We start from the raw sequence: 23,263 nt of genomic DNA, 5'->3' as shown, positions 1-23,263 counted from the left end.
ACAGGAACACAATAGCATAGGAAAGTATGAAACTCTTTGGGAAAGGTAAATATATCGACAAATAGAGAATCCTGCATTACTGTAATGGTGTTAGGAAAGAAACACTTTTAATTCTAGTATTAAAGGTAGAGGACAAAAGTATTAAAATAAGCATTAAAAATAACTATAATTTTAAAATAAGTTAAAAGATACACAATATAAATACATGTAAACCGTGACAACAGTAACATGAAGCATGTGTGGGGGGCAGTTAAAATGTAGAGTTTTTGTATGTGATTGAAGTTAAGTTGTTGTCAGCTTAAAATAAACTGTAAAGAAAAATAAACTGACAAGCTTACCAAGAATACACAATGCAGAAAGGATAGTCTGTTCAACAAATGGTGACGGGAAAATTGGGTATTCACATGCAAAAGAATAAAATTGGACTCATCTTACATCATACACAAAAAAATCAACTCAAAATGGATTAAGGACTGAAATATAAGACTTGAAACTCTAAAAATCCTAGAACAAAACATACAGGAAGAGCTTCATGACATTGATCTTGGAAATTATTTCATGGATTTGACACCAAAATCACAGGCAATAAAACCAAAGTTAAAAAGTGAAACTATATCAAATTAAAAATCTTCTGCACCACAAAGGAAACCATCAACAGAGGGGAAAGGCAATCTGTGGAATGGGACATTTGCAAGCCATATATCTGATAAGAGGTTAATCTCCAAATTATAAAAGAAACCCCTATAATTTAATAGCCAAAAAAGTAATAACTCACTTTAAAAATGGGCTAAGGAATTGAATAGACATTTCTCCAAAGAAGACATACATGACAGAGGGATATGAAAAGAAGCTCAATGTTACTAATCATCTGTGAAATACAAGTTGAAACCACAATGAGATATCACTTCACACCTGTCAGGTAGGCCATTATTAAAAAAATAAAAGATAACAAATGTTGGCGACAATATGGAGAAAGTGGAACCCTTGCACGTTGTTGTTGGGTACGCAAAATGGTGCAGCCACCATGAAAAGCAATATGATGTTCCTCAAAACACTAAGTGTAGACATGCCATATGATCCCATCTGAGTATTTATCCAAAAGAACTGAATCAAGATCTTGAAGAGGTATTAACATTCCCATGTTCATTGCATCACTATTCACAATAGACAAGATGTGGAAACAACCTAAGTATCCATCAGCAGATGGATGAGTAGAGAAAGTGTGGTATGCATACAATGGAATATTATTCTACTTTTAAAAAGAAGGAAATTCAACCGTATGTGACAACATGAATGAACCTTGATGACATTATGCTAAGTGGAAAAAGCCAGTCACAGAAAGATAAATACTGCATGCTTGCATTTACATGATATATCTAAAATGGTCAAATTCATAGAATCAAAGAGTGAAATAATGGGTTTCCAGGATCTGGGAGGAGGGGTAAATGGCAAGTTACTAGTCAACAGACACAAAATTTCAGTTAAGTAAGATGAATAAGCTCTAGAAATCTTCTATATAACATTGTACCTACAGTCAACAATAATGTACTGTACACTTTAAATTTTGTTGAAAGGGTAGGTCTCATGTTAAATGTTCTCACCACGATAAAATAAAAAAATTGAAAGTAATAAAATGTAAAAATTAGGAGTTTTTAATTCCTATGCTTTTAACAAAAATGATTCATTTTCTGCAATTGCTCTTAGATTGAAATAAAATCACTAATCAAAAAGGAGTCTTCAGGGGCTTCCCTGGTGGTGCAGTGGTTGAGAATCTGCCTGCCAATGCAGGGGACACGGGTTCGAGCCCTGGTCTGGGAAGATCCCACATGCCGCGGAGCAACTGGGCCCGTGAGCCACAACTACTGAGCCTGTGCGTCTGGAGCCTGTGCTCTGCAACAAGAGAGGCTGCAATAGTGAGAGGCCTGCACACCGCGATGAAGAGTGGCCCCCGCTTGCCGCAACTAGAGAAAGCCCTCGCACAGAAACGAAGACCCAACACAGCCAAAAATAATAAAAAAATAAAAATAAAAATTAATTAATTAATGAACTAAAAAAAAAGGAGTTTTCAGTTAACTGATAGTCATGCTCTATAGAAATAGTATTTTGGAAGCAATATTCTGATTACCGCTTATCCAGGTGATTAACATATACCTCAAGGAAAAGAAATCCTAGTATGGAGTTCTCTTTCAGTAAGTGCACATTTCTTAAAATGACTCCCATGAATACCGACACCCATAGACTGAAATTCATTTTTTTTCACTTTTCTCCCAAACCCACATCACCAAAATTCCAAGCTATTACCTTAGAGCTTCTTGTCCTATGCAGCCTGTGGAAATTTATAGGCACTTGAATGCAGTATTTCCTAAAAATAATGAGTAAGGAACTTTCTTTATTACACTAAAAGAGCAGGTGGTAACGGTCCTATATAATAAAAATATTTTAGCTATTCTGGCACCTTACTGACACTAGATACATTTTATAATTGCCTTGCGTAATTAAAAGGAACTTTTTAAAAAAATTTTTATTTTATTTATTTATTTTTGGCTGTGTTGGGTCTTCGTTTCTGTGCGAGGGCTTTCTCTAGTTGCGGCAAGTGGGGGCCACTCTTCATCGCGGTGTGGGGGCCACTCTTCATCGCGGTGCGCGGGACTCTCACTGTCGCGGCCTTTGCCGTTGCGGAGCACAGGCTCCAGATGCACAGGCTCAGTAGTTGTGGCTCACGGGCCCAGTTGCTCCACGACATGTGGGATCTTCCCAGACCAGGGCTCGAACCCGTGTCCCCTGCATTGGCAGGCAGATTCTCAACCACTGCGCCACCAGGGAAGCCCTAAAAGGAACTTTTGATAATTATTTTGGTATTGAATATATAGGACAGTTTAAGGGGAATTTAGATCATTACTAAAATTCATTTTTTTCCTGATAAGTGATACCCATGTTGTCAGGGGAATTTTTAATACATAATGTTAAAATTGAAAAATATTATATACGTTTTTAAAATCATAAAATTAATTTAATCCTCTTTTGGATCATCCACATTTTATTCTATGTCCACTGACAGAATCCATTTGAAAGAATCAAAGGCTCAAGAGGTTCTCCTCTCACAGGTGTCAGGCTATTTTAGAGCACAGAGACAAGGAAATTGAATAAATAACTGGTGACTCAGTTATTTACCACTCTCCTCATGAGGACCTGACAGTTTCTCCCAAATTACAGGGGGGATGAGACCCAGTTTCTCCAATAAAATAACTCATTCCCTCAAACACACACACGTAAAAAGACACATAGTCATAGTGATGGTAGACTCCCCAGTAGGCCTGTTATAGATGCATGTATGCCATTCTTTCTCCCCGTGAATATCCTTGCTAACTATTTCTACCTCTGACCATTAGATAGCATATTCCAGTTGTCATGGAAACCGGAATATCAGCATAACAATCAGTTTTACATTAGCTTTCCAAGGAAACTGAAGTACAAATTCATTCTCAGAATCAATGCGGTAAATGAATAAATGAATAAAATATTAGGAGAGATTATTTCAGCAATTCTCCCAAAATTTACCATTGGCATAAAATAAAAGGATTTTGAAACAATGAGTTAAAGTGGAAGAAAAGGATAGTTTATCATTCTGGATTTCCTGTCAGACACACAAAAACTGGGTTCAATGTCTGTTCAGGACCACCTTAGAACCTGAAATAACAGATGCTTGTGCTGAAAGGGATTTCAAAATCCATATAGATCCAAACCCAGGGTAAACAGTCAATAGCTCCAGATGACCTGGTTCACAAGATTATCATGTTCTTTCTATTGTACCTTAAATTTATCCTCAAAACGATAGTATTGTACCACAGCTCAGTAGTTCACTTACTAGTCATGATGCTAAAGCTAAATGAATGACCAAATGAATGAATGAGGTAGAACAGAAAATGTTAGAATCTGGACATCGAGATGACCCCAGTGAGGACACAGAACCTGAGTAGTATGTGAGAATGAGATTTTCCCTCCACCAAGATCCTTGTTGATAATGGAGATACTTGATTACAACCATCCCCAGGAATGTATTGAGGCCATGTCCAAGAATTTTTTGTACTTTTGGAACAATATGGGGAGGAGAAAATTTAGTGACTACTAACCTTCCAGATACAGTACTAGAAAAGCCAGCCACTGAGGAGCTGCCTGGGCTAAGGACACTGGTAAATTTTCGAAGAAATGTTTATGAAAATGGTAAGATGAAGAAAATGACTCCAGAAAAGATAAACTGACTTCTAGTTCCAAAACAAAATGGCATTGACTAACTTTCCTTTTTTCTCTTGTCTAAATACCATGGGAATAATTCAACAGACAATCATAAAAGGACTCTGAAGGTGCAAGAAAGAAGCTGACAGGACACAGAACTCAAAACTTGAGGAAAGACACCACTGTGAGTCTCTTGGGTTTTCTTTGTATCTCTTATATATTCCTGATTGGGCTCCAAAGAAACACCCAACTTGGAAGTTCCCACAGGCATAAAAGAAAAACATAAGAAAACAAAATCTTTCTGTCCAAAGGAATTGAAAAAAGGCAACCAATTAAAGACCTAGTGGGGAGATCCACCCTGCCCAACAATAGAAACAGTGGTGGCCCAATCAACAGCTGGGGCATAGTCATCAAGGCCCAGCCAGGGACCTGTTCCACACTCCATGCATGGAGCAGTGGTGGGTCAGTCCACCACAGTATCAGCAACCAAGACTCAGTGTTTCATCAACTCCCACCCAATGGCTTTGGGCACATAGGTGGCACCAGCAGAGATCGAGAGAGAGACTAGTAGAGCCAGAATGAAGCCAACAAGAATAGTACTGAATTGGGCTCTGAAAATTAAATTGCTGTTTGAACTAAAGGTCACAAAAGTTGGCCAGGATCTACAAGCTAGACCTAAAAAGGGTGACTGTCTACCTGTTGAAATAGAATATTTACCTAAAATCAAGAATCTCCCAGCACAATAGTCAAAGTGTCCAGGACTTGTTAAAAAATCACTCATCATACCAAGGACCATGAAGAACAACTTGAATGAGGATAGATACACTGCTCCATAGTGCTCAGGGACACAGGACAGAAGATAAATATGAGGCTGCTACTTTAGGGATTATGCTGGTCCCTAGGCAATGATGAAACCTACAGACTACCATGGATAATACATTCATAGGTAAGTGTTTTACATATATGCTATATTAAGATTAATTTTAAAAATAAAACTTAGGTACATTTGATGAATACCACATGAACTTATCAACAGAATAGGTAAGAACATACACAGTTTCTATAATATATGTTTATTCAGGTTAGAGAGACTGAGCTTACTGCAGCTCTACTTCTTATTAACAAGCACAGAAGGGACCCCTCTGTGGTCAGTTGGGGGACTCAAAAGCAAGAAGAACCCACCTCAAACCTCCTAGGACCCATAGAGTATGTCCCAGGCAAGTCCAGAAATATACCTATATATAAACCAAATGAAGGTTTTCAAAACTTTTGTGTGTGTGTGAGGAGAGAATGGAAAATGAAACCAAGATACACAGCCTTTATAGTTAAACATAGAGGATAAATATTGGTAGGATTGCCAGATTTAGCAAATAAAATAACAGAAAGCCCAGTTAAACCTGAATTTCATATATACAACAAATATTTCATGGGTCATGCTTACACTAAAAAAATTTCTTTATATGAAATTGAAATTAATTGAGTGTTCTGTATTTTATCTGGCAACTCTCATATTGGGATCATTCACAGCTGTACTTCCTAATCAGAGAGATATCCAGAAAGACATTTGTGGGCTTGAATTCTAGTTCTGCCACTCACTAGCTCTGTTACTTTCAGTATAACCTTTCTGTCTCTTCGTCTCCTCTTCCTAGTTTTATTTGCAGGGAGTATTTTTTTTTTTTAACACCACAGAGAATCATCTCAATTTAACACTCCCTTAATAGTGTTCTACATAAAACTCACAATTAGTCCACGTTTCAATAGGCCAACTTTCTTTAAATATTATATTTCATTCCTTCTTTTCCCTATAACCTCAAAGGCTGGAGATTTCGTAAAGCCCGTATAACTGCAAATGACTCAGGCATCGGTTTTGGGGTTTAAAAGCCAATGTTGCTTCTTTTTTTCTGGAAGTGAAAGGTATGTGAATTGGGTGTGCGATTCTTTCAACATCTATTGATATTTCTCTATTGTGCTTCAGGAAAGAACTGTTGTCATGATTATCCACTGCATTGTCTTCATAATAAAACAAAACAAAAACAATGGGAAACAAAGTACCATTAGAGGGGATAGAATAATTAATATAAGGTCTAGACCAAAATGAAATATTATGCATCCAACAAAAGAATGAGATGAATCTAAATATATTAATATAGAAAGAAAATAATATTACACACCAAAGAGACAAAATGATACCATTAATGTAAAAATCTCACACAGATGGAAAACAATACTCTGTATTATTTTCTTTGGACATGAAGATATATCCATATCTATGGAAAAAGATCTTGAATGGTATATGCAAAACTGATAAAATAGATTTGATCTGAAAGAAGTGGAGAAAGAGGATACTCAGGTGATGAGAGTTGACTCTAATATTAGAGTCATATTGTAAAATTTAACTAGGCAAATGTATTTCTATTTTATATATGCACCTAAAATTACTTTCTGAAAAACAATGAAGAGATATAAAAATTATGTCAAGAATATATTTAAAGATTGAAAATTGGACAATATTAATACAACATAAAAAAGAATTCAAGGGAAATAGCTTTTAAAAACATATAGAAAACATTTTATATTGATCAAAGAAACTATTCATTAAGAAATTGTCTACAGCTAAGGACATAGGCTTGTCAATAGGCTTATCTATTGAATATATTAATGAGTTATTGGCCTGTAGTTTTCATTTTTTGTAATCTTTTTATCTGTTTATGCCTTCGGTAAAATTCTGTTTTCATGAAAAGAGTGTGAAGTGATCCTTTATTTTCTATTTTATAGAAAAATTCATGTAGAATTGGTAATATTTATACCTTAAATATTTTGTGGAATTCCCCCGTGAAGACATTTGGTTCTGAAGTTTTCATTGTTGGAATGATTTTCACTATGAATATAATTTCTTGAATAGATATAGAACTATTAACGCTGTAGATTTTTTTTTCTGGCTGCTCCATGTGGCATGTGGGATCTTAGTTCCCCAACCAGGGATCAAACCTGTGCCCCCTGCACTGGGAGCATGGAGTCTTAACCACTGGACCGCCAGGGAAGTCCCCTGCAGATTGCTTTTTGAGTGACTGCCGGTAGTTTATTTCAGGCAGCTAGTTTATATCATTTATGTTGTTGGATTTATGCATTAAAACTTATTCATAATATTTCCTTATTATATTTTTAATGTTTATAGTCTCTGCAGTGATATCTTACCTTTAATTTCTGATAATTGGTAATTTATTTCTTTTCTCTTGCTCTTTTGTTTTTTTCTTGATCAGTCAGGCTAGGGTGCTATCAATTTTCTTGACCTTATAAAAGAATCACTTTGTGTTTTCATTCATTTTCTTTATTGATTTTCTGCTTTCAAGTTCATTGATTCCTACTCTTATCTTTATCATTTCACTCTTCCTCCTTGCTGTGGGTATAATTTGCTCTTCTGCTAATTTCTTAATGTGGTAGCTTAGATCATTGATTAGGGATCTTTCTTCTTTCTTATTCCGAGGATTTCATGCTATAAATTTCTCTCTAAGTATTGTTTTAGAAGCATCACAATAATTTGGATATGTTGTGTTTTATTTTTATTCCATTCAAAATAGTTTCTAATTTTTCTTATGGCTTCCCCTTTGACATATTGAGTTATTGATATTTATGAATGATGTTTAATTTTAAAACAGTGGGTATTAAAAGTATTTTTCTATAATTTATTTCTAGTTTAATTCCATTATGATCAGAGAAGGTATTTTGCATAATTTTAATATTTTAGCCTTAATGAGGATTTTTAGTGGTCCAAAATATGGTCTATCTTGGTAAATGATGCATATGCATTTGAAAAGAATGTTTATTATGCTAGTTGTTGTGTGGAGTGCTCCATAAATATCAATTAGATCAGTTAGTTCATAGTCTTGTCTAAATCTTATTCAAACTTACTATTTATTCCATAAATTATTCAGAGAATCATGTTAAAACGTCCAACAATAAATGCATAATTTTCTATTTCTCCTTTAATTTCTGTCTTTTTTGTTTCAGTTATTTTGAAGCTCAGTTGTTAGGCACATACCCATTTGGGATTTTTAGTTCTTCAATTGAATCCTTTATCATTGTTATTCCCCTCTTTATCCCTTTAATGTTCCTTGTTCTGAAATCTAATTTTTACCATAGTAATATATCCACTCCAGCATTCTTTTGATTAATGTTTGCATGGTATGTCTTTTTCCATTATTTTACTTTATTAAATGGCTGTACATGGGTATATTTGACATAAAACACACTGTTAACATTTTTAAATTATACAACACAGTTTTTGTATAATACATAAGCTCATGAAATTATCACCACTCTCAAGATAGCAACATTTCATCCATTCCTAGAAGCTTCCTCACTCCTCTGATAATCCTTCCTTGTTCCCACTCCCTGCAGCCTCCCTCCTGTTCCACAGTTACTCATAGGCCTTGCATTTTCTGTGATTTCATATTAATGCAATAATGCACTATGTGCTTTCTCTTTGCTTTTCCTCTTTCACTACAATAATTATTTTGAGATTCATCTAGGTTGTGGCATATATCAATAATTCATTTTAATTACTGATATATTTCTATAGAGATATATACATAGGTATAGAGATATAGATGTAGATATAGTTATAGGTATAGGTATAGGTATAGGTATAGATATATTACAGTTTGTAGTTTATTCATTTACTTCTTTTTTTAAATTGAAGTATAGTTGATTTACAATGTTATGTTAATTACTGCTGTACAGCAAAGTGTTTCAGCTATACATATATACATTTTTAAATATTCTTTTACATTATGGTTTATCATAGGATATTGAATATAGTTCTCTGTGCTGTACAGTAGGACCTTGTTGTTTATCCATTCTATATATAAAAGCTTACATCTGCTAACCCCAACCTCCCATTCTATCCCTCCCCCAACCCCCTCACCCTTGGTAACCACCAGTCTGTTCTCTATGTCTGTGATACTGTTTCTGTTTCACATAAATCCACATATAAGTGATATCATATGGTTTTGTCTTTCTCTTTCTGACTTACTTCACTTAGTGTGATAATCTCTAGTTGCATCCATGTTGCTGCAAATGGCATTATTTCATTCTTTTTTATGGCTGAGTAGTATTCCATTGTATATATGTACCACATTTTCTTTGTCCGTTCATCTTCAATGGACATTTAGGTAATTTCCATGTCTAAGCTATTGTGAAGAGTGCTGCTATATTCATTTACTTCTTAATGGACATGTGGATTTTTCCTGTTTATGGTTTTTGGCTAATTCAAATAAAATTGCTATGAACATTTGTGCACTAATCTTTCTATGCACATATAGTTTCATTTCTTTGGGGTAAATATCTAAGAGTGGAATGTCTAGATCATATGGTAGGTATGTGTTTAACTTTTTAAGAAACTGCCAAACCATTTTTTTTCAGACAATCATTTTTATTGATAGCCCTGTGATCAGAAAGGAGGCTAATTAGAAACCTTTGGGAGAGGCTGAAATCAAAGGAAAAGAAATATATGAAAAAAATATCAAAAACACCTATGGCAAAAATAAAACATTTGTGTTTATACATAACCATTCATTTCATATAGATTTCTGTATAAATATGCTGTAAGTAATAGAGGAATAACAAAAAATGGGAGGTAGGAAGCAAATGCCCCATCCACCACTCAGCTGGCTCAGAGGACAATAAAGCCAGCTGACAACCATTTTCCATAGCACCAATCCCTTAGAGTTCTTTCTTCCTCTTTATTTTTATTTTTTATTGAGATATAGTTGATGTATGATATTATGTAAGTTACAGGTGTACAACATAGTGATTCAATATTTTCATAGGTTATACTCCATTTATCGTTATTATAAAATATTGGCTATATTCCCTGTGTTGTACAATATATCCTTGTAGCTATTTATTTTATACATAATAGTTTGTACCTCTTAATCCCTTACCCCTATCTTGTCCCTCCCCCCTTCTCTCTCCCCACTGGTAACCACTAGTTTGTTATGTATATCTGTGAGCCTGTTTGCTTTTTGTTATATTCACTAGTTTGTGGTATTTTTTTAGATTCCACATATAAGTGATATTATACAGTATTTGTCTTTGTCTGACTTATTTTACTTAGCATAATCCCCTCCAAGTCCATCCACATTGCTGCAAATGGCAAAATTTCATTCTTTTTTATAGCTGAGTAGTACTCCATTATATATATATACCACATCTTCTTTACCCCTTCATCTACTGATGAACACTTAGGTTGCTTCCATATCTTGGCTATTGTAAATAATGCTGCTATGAACATTGGGGTGCATGTATGTTTTCGAATTAGTGTTTTTGTTTTTTTCAGATATATACCCAGGACTGGAATTGCTGGGTCATATGGTAGTTCTACTTTTAGTTTTTTTAAAAATTAATTTTTATTGGAATATGGTTGTTTTTTAATGTTGTGTTAGCTGTTCTATTTTTAGTTTTTTGAGAAACCGCCATACTGTTTTCCACAGTGGCTACAAGCAATTTACATTCCCACCAACAGTGCACGAGGGTTCTCTTTTCTCCACATCCTTGGAAACATTTGTTATTTGTGGTCTACCAAACTGTTTTTCAATGTGTCCGTACCATTTTATATTCCCACCAGCAGTGTATGACAGTTCCAGTTTCTCCACAACTTTCCAGTACTTAGTGTGGTTAATATTTTAAATTTGATTCATTCTAATAGGTGTGTGGTGCTAACTCATTTTGGTTTTAATTTAAATTTTCCTAATAATGAATGATGTTAAACATCTTTTGATGTACTAATTTGCTATTTCTATACCTTTTTTTAAAAAAAACATCTTTATTGGAGTATAATTGCTTTACAGTGGTGTGTTAGTTTCTGCTTTATAACAAAGTGAATCAGCTATACGTATACCTATATCCCCATATCTCCTCCCTCTTGCGTCTCCCTCCCATCCTCCCTATCCTACCCCTCTAGGTGGTCACAAAGCACCGAGCTGATCTCCCTGTGCTATGCGGCTGCTTCTTACTAGCTATCGATTTTAAATTTGGTAGTGTATATATGTCCATGCCACTCTCTCACTCTGTCCCAACTTACCCTTCCCCCTCCCCGTGTCCTCAGGTTCACTCTCTAGTAGGTCTGCATCTTTATTCCCGTCCTGCCCCTAGGTTCTTCATGACCTGTTTTTTTTTTTTTTAGATTCCATATATATGTCTGTTGAAATCCTTTTCCCATCTTATGTTCTGTTGTTTATTATCTTATTATTGAGGTTTGTGATTTTATATTATGTTGGGTTGTTTATTTTCTTACTAAGTTCCGAGATTTTTTGTATATTCTGGATATGTGTCCTTTATCAAGGTGTGGTTTGAAAATATTTTCTCTCTGTAGCTTCTCTTTTCACTCTCTTAACAGTGTTTTCCAAGGAGAATAGCTTTGATAATGTCTAGTTTATCAATTAGTTTTGTTATGAATCATGTTTTTGGCGTCACATCTGAGAAATCTTTGCCTACCCAAAGGTCACAAAGATTTTTTTCCTATGTTTTCTTTCAGATGTTTTATAGTTTTTGGTTTTATGTTTAATTTGATGATGTGTTTTGGAAAAAAAGCATGTAATATGAAGTGTATTTCAAAGATAGAAAGAAAAAGGGGCATATCTATGATCTCTATGAATGTTAGGCATTTCCTTTCCAACTCTTTAAGCTCTCTGGAGCCCTCACTTTCTACACTGCAGTGCTCGCTTCTGGGTTTCAGAGTGTATTACATTCAAGGCAGGGAGTTCAAAGAGAAAAAAATATGTTAAACCCACTGTCAGTTCCATGATACTTTGAATTTGGTTGTCCTTTCCCAACTTACCCGTTGCTATTTACATTTCAGAGTCCTCATATAGCTTCTCCATGCATTCTGTTCAAGTTTTATTTGTATTCAGTGGCAGAGATGGGTGATGTGCTTATTTTGTGTAACCTGGAACCAGAACCAACACTCCCATTTTCATGTTTCTACCACTACTTTCACCTCACAAACACACACATAGCCTACAAACCACTCCCTTTTCTTCAGAGGACTAAATGTAAATGTTGATCAACCCAGAAGCTTACATTAGATGCCAGAAGCACCAGAAAGTAAAGCTGTATAAAACATACTCCATTGTTCAATGAATAAGCCCTGTGTACATAAATGTCCCAATAAGGCAGTGGAAGAATTCTGTTTCTCACAAATGTGCCCAGAAAACTCTCCCTTCTTTTAAAAAAGCCTTACATTTTACTATGCTAAGTAGTTCAATCACATACTTATCAGCTGGACTCTCAATCTGGATAAACAAAATGTTTTCTCATTGTGTACCGTCTGTGCCAATAACTTACCCCAAACTTCCCAATTCTAAGGGAAGATTTTTTTTCAACTTCTCATTTAGTATAATATTTCCTTTTACCCTAAAATTCCAAATATATTTGAATGTTTTCTTTTAATACAAAGGCAGGTTTATATAAAGATGATATATAAATATATCTGAAGATAATGGCTTTTGAAATACACTCTGGGATTAGAATATCTCGGACTATAGCCCACGTTCTGTATTGTTCACCAAAGAACAGAAGTGACAAAGGCCTTTCAAGAGAAATCTCACAGAAAAAGGAATATATTCTCAGTGTCTGGTACAGTGATTTTTTTTCTTTTCTTTCTTTCTTTCTTCCTTTCTTCTTTTTCTTTCTTTCTTCTTATTTTTTAATATTAGGATTTTTAAAACATCTTTATTGGAGTATAATTGCTTTACAATGGTGTGTTAGTTTCTGCTGTATAACAAAGTGAATCAGCTATACATATACATATATCCCCATATCCTCCCTCTGCGTCTCCCTCCTACCCTCCCTATCCACCCCTCTAGGCGGACACAAAGCACCGAGCTGATCTCCCTGTGCTATGTGGCTGCTTCCCACTAGCTATCTATTTTACATTTGGTAGTGTATATATGGTACAGTGATTTTTAAGTTTGAAACTTTGAAATATTTTCTCTTCCTGCTAATTATTTATATTTATATTAAGTCATCCTGGAAAACTCATGAGATTTGAATGGCTTTATTTTTCTTTTGAAGTTAATATAGAAGATGTGTTAAGTACTTCTTTATGTTCCCTAGATTAGAATCAATTGAAAAATAAGATTTGGGTGACAGAGAGGTGGACATCAAAATGTTAGCTTTATTCCTGATATTTAACCAAAACGCTTGCAAATAATTCCCCCTTGAGCTAGACAAGTTTACTTATCCAATCTCTGTTACTGCTAGAAAATTGCTGCCTTCATCATTTCCTAGTACCACAGAAAGGGTCCATTTTAACTTACGGCATAAAGAAAGCCAGAATGAACCCTCATTGTAGACAGTCAGATCCAATGACAAAAGAAGGGACTGATCCAGGCATACAGTTTCTTCTCCCAAGCTCACCATTCATCCTCCCCAAGGGAGGGAAGTTTAGGGAGAGAGATCAGGAGTGTTACTGTGAAGTCCTTCAACAGGGAAACCAGTTGGAGGACCTTCGACCCACCTTCATCCCAATGTTTCATAAGGTCTTTGTTCTTTTAACTCACATGTCTTAATCATTAATTAGACTTAAGTAAGCCAAGTGTGTAGCTGCATATCCCATCACCAGATTTTATTAGAGGTGTCTTTTTACTCACCATATTGAAACTTTCTTACTTGCCAATTGAGCCCTGTGCTGCTGGTACTACAGTCAGTAGTACCATCAATTCCTTGTGGATTTCATCTAGCCACCTGGTTACCACGATCTCATTAGCAAGATTTCCCACACCTGTAGCAGCAAATTATTCATTTACAAACATAGTCTTGCTTTCTCTGTAGTCCTAGTTTCCTACTCTAAGTTCACTCCCTCTCCTATTTCCCATCTTCCCTTACATCCGTCTATGTTGTTCAGTATAGTTCATCAGAAGTTCTAATATAAGATCACATTTAGATATACCAATAATAAAATGACCAGAATGTAGAGATGCTCCAAATTTGAAAACGAATAAAAAGTTCCCCTTTCCCTTTATGAACTTCCCATAAATAAATAAACTCCAAAGAATTTAATAAAAATTATTTTGCTCCTATGTCAAATTAAATTAAAACTCAAAGATCTTAAACTCCTCCACCATGTATTTTTTTCTATTTAATTTTGGCCAAAGTCGTTCCTGATGCCTGGATAATGCTGAGCTTATGTCAACAGCTACATCCTCCGATGTATTTCATTGGAATGAGTATAGTGCTTTTTAAAAAATCACTTTATTGAGGTATGATTGACATAAAAAGCTGTACATTTTAGATGTATACAACTTGAATTTGGAGATAAGTATACAACCATGAAAACGTCACGTCACCAAAATCTATGTCATAAACATATCCATCACCTCCAAAAGTTTTCTCCTGTCCTCTTTATTTATTACTATCATTTTTGTGATAAAAACACTTAAGATCTACCCTCTTAGAAAATTTTTAAGTATTCAGTATATTATTAACTGTAGGCACTATGCTGTACAGTAGGTCTCTAGGACTTATTCATCTTGCATAACTGTTTGTACCCTTTGACTAATACCTCTCTGTTGGTAAAGTATTTTTAAGCCTCAGAAATCACAGGAGTTGAATCACGGTTTCTCATGAGCTTCACTTTTTAAAAAAATACAAATAAAGAGCAGGTATCAAGAGATTTGATTTCCATATCACTCCTTCATTTAATTTATTTAACAAATGTTTTGAGGGTATCTCTTATGTGCCAGGCCCTAAGATATGAAGCAGAAATAAAGGAGTCAAAAAATCCCTCTGAAGATGGTCCTGAAGCTGGCATTCTAAGAAGCTCATCATAAATACAAGTAGAAAACAAACAACTTCCAGATTTTTAAGGCAATTATGCCATGGAAAATTATGTTCCCAGAACACAGTACATGGTGTTGCCAAAGACCATAGCAACAATTGAATGGTATTTGATGAAATGAGGGTACATGGACACAATCTTAGCTTCAGTATTGCCAATCATTTATGCAACTTGTTTAGATGAGAAAGCCTAATTTTAAATTCAGTGAGAGAAATCTCCTTTTAAGAGGTCAATATGGAAAAAAAGAGGTCAACATGGAACCATATTATTTAAACATCTATGGATGAGTGGGGAAAATCCCACTCATGAATACTGACTCCTCTATCAGAAGTGTCACTTGAGACATTGCTATCTTCTAAGTTTTGAAATTTGCAATGATTGGCAGCCCCAATGACAAATTCTTGCCTGAAGTGCCTATCTTTACTATTAAGTATATTTCTGTCCTCTTAATTTCCACTTCTACTCCATGTTTCTCATATGATGATACTTAGTACATGTAGGTTTTGTTTAGTGACATAGTTTCCAGATTCTTTCATGAGTGTACATTTTTATTATATGCCATAATAGCTGCTACCACATATTCATGCAAAGGAATTGTATAGGCCTACGAAATCTGCTTAGAACAAATGTTAGTTCAGTAAGGTCACAGAATAAACTATCAACATGCAAAAATCAATTGTATTTCTATTTGCTGACAATGGACATGCAGAAACCAAAATTGAAAAAAACATAATTTACTATAATTGCAAATAAGTTGAAATACTTAGGTATACACTTATCAAAACACGTACAGGTTCTGTATGCTGATAATTACAAAATGCTGAGGAAAGAAATAAAAGACCTACATAAGTGGAGAGGCATACTGTATTCATGGATTGGATGACTCAATATAGTAAAGATGTGAATTTATTTATAGGCTTGTTGCAATTCCTATAAAAATCTCAGTAGTCTTTTGTAGACATAGACAACCTTATTCAAAATTGTATATATAAAGGCACAGGATTTAGTATAGCCAAAACAATTTTGTAGAAGAAGAATAACACCACTCTATCCAATGTTGTGTGTATCTATATCTGTATCTATACCATAAGGAAGATATTGTTGTACTGGTGCAGAGATACATACATAGTTCAAGGGAAAAGAATAGACAATCCAGAAATAGACTCATACAACTATGCTCAATTGATTTTTGACCAAGTTGTAAAAACAATCCAGTAGAGGAGGGATAGGCTTTTCAACAAATGGTGTGGAGCAATTGGACATCCAAAAATAAATAAACTGTGACCTAAACATCATACCTGTTAAAAAACTTAACTCAAAATGGAGCACAACTTTAAATGTAAAACATAAAACTATAAAATTTCTGGAAAAAAATAAAGCATGAGGGAAAATCTTTGGGAAATAAGGCTAAGCAGAGTTCTTAGTTCTTATACTAAAAGCACAATGAAAAAAAGGAAAACTTGATCAATTAGACCTCAGTGAAATTGAAAGCTTTTGCTCTTGAAAGTCCATGTGAAGAGGATGAAAAGAAAAGCTACAAACTGGACAAATATTTGCACAGTACACATCCTACAAAGGACTAGCGTTCAGATTATATTAGAGAACTCTCAAAACTCAATAGTAAATAGAAGCTAGAAAGTAGGCCAAAGACATGAGCAGACATTTTACCAAACAGACTATACAGATGGAAAACAAACACATGAAAAGATATTCAATATATTTAACCATTGGAGAAATGCAAATTAAAACCACAATGAGATATCACTACATACTTATTTGAAGGGCTAAAATAAAAGAGAGTGGCAGGAATTCCCTGGCAGTCCAGTGGTTAGGACTCAGTGCTCTCACTGCCAGGGCACGGGTGCAATCTTTGGTCAGGGAACTAAGATCCCACAAGCAGCATGGTGTGGCCAAAAAAGAAAAAAATAAAGAGAGAGGGGCAATGCCAAACATTGGTGCGGATGCAGAGAAATGGGATCACACATATATTGCTGGTGGAAAGTTAAAATGATATACACTGTTCTGGAGAATTGTTTGGCAAGTTCTTATAAAGCTGAGCACGCAATTACCATAGGACTCAGCAACTGCACTCTTAGGGATTTTCCTCAGAGAAATGAAGATTCATTTTTATAAAAAATATTCACACAAATGTTCACAGCAGCTTTATTTGTAATAGTCTAAAATGAAAACAACTCAGTTATCCTTCAAAGGGTAAGTGGTTAAAGAAACTATAATTTCTTTATATTACAGTCATACTGTGGAATACTACTCAGCAATAAAGATGAATAAGCTATACACACAACAACTTGAATGAAACTCCAGGAAATTATGGTGAGTGAAAAAAGACAAACCCAAAAGGTTATAAATCTTATTATTTCATTTACATAACATTTTTGAAATAATATTTGAGAAACGGAGGATAGATTAGTGTTTGCCACTGGTTAGGGATGGGTGAAGGAGGAGAGGGAGGTAAGTAAGTTTATGAAAGAGCAACAAAAGAGATCCTCATGGTGTTGGAACTGTTCAGTATTTTGACTGTGGTGGTGAATACACAAACCTACTCAGGGAAAAAGATGTATATAATTAAATACACATACAGAAGCTCAAGTAAAACTGAGGAAATCTAAGTAAGGTTGGTGGATTGTGTCAAGATAAATAGCTTTGTTGTGATATTATGCTATACTTTTGCAAAGTGTTACCAATGAGGCAAATTGGACAACAAAACGTAAAAAGCGTCTCTTGTATAATTTATTATAACTGCTTGTGAATATACAGTTATTTCACAAGAGTGTAATTTTTAAAAAAGTTTAAAAAACAGAATTGAACAAAAATGGCGTAGTAGATAACAAGAAAATTCTGTCCTCCACAAAAGCAATGAATAAACTGGGGGAAAAACCTATCTGAATCAACTTTTTAAGAACTCTGGACACTGACCAAAAGCTTGCAGCAACCAGGGAAAGAATCAAGGAAAAAAGGCTGAAACTTGATAAGAGATTTTTGTGACGTTTTAAATTACCCTGGTTCCATTCCCCACTCCCCAGTTTGGTGGTGGCATTGAAGACAACAGGCTGCATTCTCCGTATGGGTAGCTGCACTAGAAAGATAATAGGGACCTTATTGTAAAAGAAAGGTGGTTGATTGTTTTGGTCTGTCTCGTGCATCCCTGGAGTACTGGTTTAAAGGCTTGCTCTTATCACACCTAACTCTCCCAGCCCTGTGGTGGTTGCTGGGTACATTTTTTGAAAACACTTACAGTCAAATCAGTTGCTGCTGCCCAGGGTAATGGATTACAGTTGGGACAATTAATAGACTCACCAAAATGCCTAGGAAAGTCTGGGAATGAGACATTTGGGAAATGAGGGCTAGGAAAACTATGACATATTCCTGAAAATATAGAAAGCCTCTTACAAGCCCAGGGTAGAGTGTATACTTAGAAAAGACCTGAGAAGGCTATAAGCTCTCATCTCTGGCTGACTTCTATGCTCTGCAAGCAAAAAAAGGACAAAAGGCAGAGTTACAAACTGACAGGCTCAGTGTTGAAGACATGCCTCAACATACACAAAGGCCCTGTCTGCAAAAACTGGGATTTTAAAAATTCCAGGCCTTTAAGGGAATCTTTGTCAAATCGCTAGCTGACCACTAAGCAAGTGGAAGAAAAAAGAGATTTCAATGTCTACACATGAGAAGGAATGCGGACTTTACAAAATTAGTACAGAAGTCACTAAACAAACAAACAACGACTACTACAAAGACTACAACAATAAACTTGGGAGAGGTAGGAGAATCTTATTTACTGAGTGCACCAATTGTAATATTCAAAATTCTCAGTTTACAAAAAAAATTAAGAGACAAACAAAAGCACGAGAACGCATCATCCATACGCTAGAAGAAGACAGTAGAACTGCTCCTGAAGAAGTCCAGCATCTCCTTCACACCAAAATCAGATAAAGACATTACAAAAAAAGGGAAAACTCTAGAACAATACCTCTCATGAACATGGATGCAAAAATCTGCAACAAAATCCTAGCCAACTGAATCCAGCAATGTATAAAAAAAGCAATACATCATGACTAAGAGAGATTTATTACAGGTATACAAGGGCTAGTTTATTATTCAAAAATCAATTCATGTAATTCATCACATCAACAGGCTAAAGAAGAAAAATCACATGATTATATCAATAGATGCAGAAAAAGCTTTTGATAAAATCCAACACAGATTCATGATAAAAACTCTGAACAAGCTAGAAATAGAGGGGAACTTCCAAAACTTGATAAACAGTATCTACAAAAAAACCTACAACTAACAAAACCCTTAATGGTGAGAAACTAGATGCTTTCCTCAAGTTCAGAAACAAGGCAAGATGGCCAGTTTCACTACTCCTATTCAGTATTGTACTGAGAGTCCTATTTAATGCAATTAGACAATGAAAGGAAATAAAAGGAATACAGTTTGGAAAGGAAGAAATAAAGCTCTCTTTGTTCATAGATGATATCATTATCAATGAAGGAAATCCCAAAAGTGTCAACAAAAATGTCCTGGAACTAGTAAACATTTATGCAAGGTTGCAGGATACAAGGATAATATACGGAAGTCAATTGCTTTCCTGTATATCAGCAATGAACAGTTGGAAATTTAAATTAAAAACACAACACCATTTACATTAGTACAAAAACCTAAATACCTAGGCAGAAATTTTATAAAATATGTACAAGATCTGTATGAGGAAGTTACAAAATTCTTTCATTACTTTTTATTACAAAAGTAATAAAAGATCTAAATAAATAAATATTTCATATACATGAGTAGGAAAACAATATTGTTAAGATGTCAGTTCTTCCCTACTTGATCTATAGATTCAACGCAATCCCACTCAAAATTCCAGCAAATTATATTATGGATTAAAAAAACCCTGATTCTAAAATTAATAGGGAGAGGCAAAAGGCCCAGAGTAACTAAGAGAATGCCCCATTATTTTCCTTTTTCTTGAGTAATTACTCTGGCTAGAACTTCCAGCATAATATTTCAAAGAAGTGGTGAAAGCAGGCATTCTTGTCTGGCTTCTGATCTCAGGGGAAAGTTTTCAGTCTTTCATCAGTATGTATATTGGGTGTGGATTTTTCTTAGATGCCCTTTATCAGGTTGAGGAAGTTCTTTACTATTCTGAGATTGCTGAGGGTTTTAATCATGAAAGGGTGTTGGAAATTGTTAATGTTTCTTTCTACATCAGTAGAAGTGATCATGTGGGGTTTTTCCTTTATTCTATTAAGATGATGTATTACATTGTTTGATTTTTGTATGATGAACTGCCCTTGAATTCCTAGGACAAATTCCACTTAGTCATAGTATCTGATCTTTTAAATTTGCTGTTGTATTCAGTTTGCTAGTATTTTGTTGAGGATTTTTGCATCTATATTCATGGGGGATATTAGTCTGTAGTTTTCATGTTGTTTTTTTCTGGCTTTAGGAACAGGGTAATGCTGGCCTCACAAAATGAGTAAGGAAGAATTCCCCCCTCTATTTTTTCAAAGATTCTGAGAAGGATAAATGTCCATTCTTCTTTAAAAGTTTGGTAGAATTCACCAGTGAAGACTGGTCAACAGCTTTTCTTACTTGAGAAGTTTTTGATTACTTATTTAATATCCTTATTTATTATAGAACTATTCATATTTTCTGTTTTTTCCTGAATCAGTTTTGATAGTTTATTTCTAGGAATTTGTCCATTTCATATAACACACAACTTGTTGATATCCTGTCATTCATAGCATCCTTATTATCCTTCTGATTTCTGTAAGTTGAGTAGTAATGTACTCACTTTTATTTCTGGTTTTAGCAATTTTTATCTTCTGTTTTTCTTAGTCTACATAAAAATTTCTCAATTCTGTTGATCTTTTCAAAGAACCAATTTTGGTTTTGTTGATTCTTTCTACTGTTCTTCTTTTTTAAAATATTTATTTATTTATTTGGTTATGTTGGGTCTTAGTTGCGGCACATGGGATTTTCGTTGTGGCATGCGGGATCTTTTTCGTTGTGGCATGCAGGATCTTTAGTTGCGGCATGTGAACTCTTAGTTGCGGTGTGTGAACTCAGTTGCAGCATGCGAACTCTTAGTTGTGGCATGTGGGATCTAGTTCCCTGACCAGGGATCGAACCTGGGCCCCTGAGTTGGGAGCACAGGGTCTTAGCCACTGGACCACCAGAGAAGTCCCTCTACTGTTTTTCTATTCTGTATTTTTATACCTCTGCTGTAAGCTTTATTATTTTCTTTCTTTTGCTAGCCTTGCATTTAGTTTGCTCTTTTATTTATGGTTCTTTAAGATACGATGTTAGATTATTGATTTGATACGTTTTTTTATAATAGGCAATTATGATCATAATTTTCTCTTTGAGTCCTGCATGTGTTGCATCCCATAATTTTGATATATTTTGCTTTTATTTTCATTCATCTCAAGTTACTTTTAAATTTCTCTTGTGTTTTCTGCTTTAATCCAGTGGTTGTTTAAGTGTGTGTTGTATAATTTCCACATATTTGTGAATTTTCAAGTTTTAGTTATGTTATAGATTTCTAGTTATATTCTTTTGTGGTCAGAAAATATACTTTGTATGATTTCAATCAATCTTTTTACATTTATTGAGTCTTGTTTTGTCTAACATATGGTTTATCCTGGATCCATGTGCACTTGAGATGAATGTGTGTTCTGCTGTTGTATGGTGAAGTGTTCTGTATATATATTTTATGTTCAATTGGTTTACAGTGTTGTTCAAGTTCTCTATTTCTTTACTGATCATTTCTGTAACTCTATCCATTATTGTAAGTGGGTTATAGAACACTACATCTATTATTGTAGAAAATATTTCTCCCTTAAATTCTATCAATTTTTGCTTCATATATTTTGGGGTTTTGTTGTTACCTGTGTATATGTTTTTATTTTTAAAAAATTTAAAATATAATTAATTTTATTTAGTTTAATATAATTAACTTTGAATATAATTAATATAAGTTATTTTTAACAGTCAAATGTAATTCCATAATTTGGTGATTTAAAAAAATTTTTATTGGAGTACAGTTGCTTTACAATGTGTTAGTTTCTACTGTACAGCAAAGTGAATCAGCTATATGTATACATATATCCCCTCTTTTTTCAATTTCCTTCCCATTTAGGTCACCACAGAGCACTGAGTATAGTTCCCTGTGCTATACAGTAGGTTCTTATTAGTTATCTATTTTATACATAGTATCAATAGTGTATATTTGTCAATCCTCATCTCCCAGTTCATCCTACCCCACCTTCCCCCTTGGTATCCATACGTTTGTTCTCTACGTCTGTGTCTCTATTTCTGCTTTGCAAATGAGATCATCTATACCATTTTTAAGATTCCACATATGTGCATTAATATATGATATTTGTTTTTCTCTTTCTGACTTACTTCACTCTGTATGACAGTCTCTAGGTCCATCCACATCTCTACAAATGACCCAATTTCATTCCTTTTTATGTCTGAGTAATATTCCATTGTATATATGTACCACATCTTCTTTATCCATTCATCTGTCGATGGACACTTAGGTTGCTTCCATGTCCTGGCTATTGTAAATAGAGCTGCAGTGAACATTGTGGTACATGACTCTTTTTGAATTATGGTTTTCTCAGGGTATATGCCCAGTAGTGGGATTGCTGGGTCATATGGCAGTTTTATTTTTAGTTTTTTTAAGGACCCTCCATACTGTTCTTATATGTTTTTAATTGTTATATAGTCTTGATTACCTGACCCTTTTACCAATATATAATGTCCTTCTTTGTATCTTTTAATTTTTAAAAATCTAATATTAGTATACACAACCAACTCTCCTTTGGTTACTCTCCTCAGGTTTATTTTATTTTTTCTGCTGTTGTATACTGTAGTTTTTTGCTTAGTTACTTTTCTAATTTTTCTATTTTTGCAAAGATTGTATTCTTTGTTGTGTGTAGTCACTGAAGTCTCTGTTCTGTTAGCCTAGTGGCCAGCTACTGATTTGACAGAGATTTCCTTAAAAGCCTGGAGTCAATAGAAAAAGAGAAAGTAAAAGAAGAAGAAGAAGGAAGAGGAGGAGGAGGGGGGAAAGGAGGAGGAAGACAGTGGGGAGGAGGAAGAGGAGGGGGGAAAGGAGGAGGAGGAGGAAAGGAGCAAAAACAAACAAACAAACAAGAAAAC

The 23,263-nt window shown here is 34.6% G+C and overlaps 1 protein-coding gene and 1 long non-coding RNA gene across 2 annotated transcripts in view; one reads left to right on the top strand and one right to left on the bottom strand.

The window, feature by feature from the left end:
- PWWP3B (PWWP domain containing 3B) overlaps nucleotides 1-23,263 on the bottom strand; it is a 101,931-nt gene that overhangs the window by 39,773 nt on the left and 38,895 nt on the right. The gene's annotated exons all lie outside the window — the stretch shown is intronic.
- On the top strand, nucleotides 6-23,263 carry LOC309653272. Its single transcript, XR_014259058.1, has 2 exons — nucleotides 6-4,417; nucleotides 17,321-23,263. It is a non-coding gene; the product is annotated as an uncharacterized lncRNA (long non-coding RNA).

The sequence above is a fragment of the Balaenoptera physalus genome (genome assembly GCF_965194825.1).
Source record: "Balaenoptera physalus genome assembly, chromosome: X".
Taxonomy (NCBI): domain Eukaryota; kingdom Metazoa; phylum Chordata; class Mammalia; order Artiodactyla; family Balaenopteridae; genus Balaenoptera; species Balaenoptera physalus.
The sequence above is the reverse complement of the archived record's forward strand: the minus strand, read 5'-3'. Positions and strand labels throughout refer to the sequence as shown.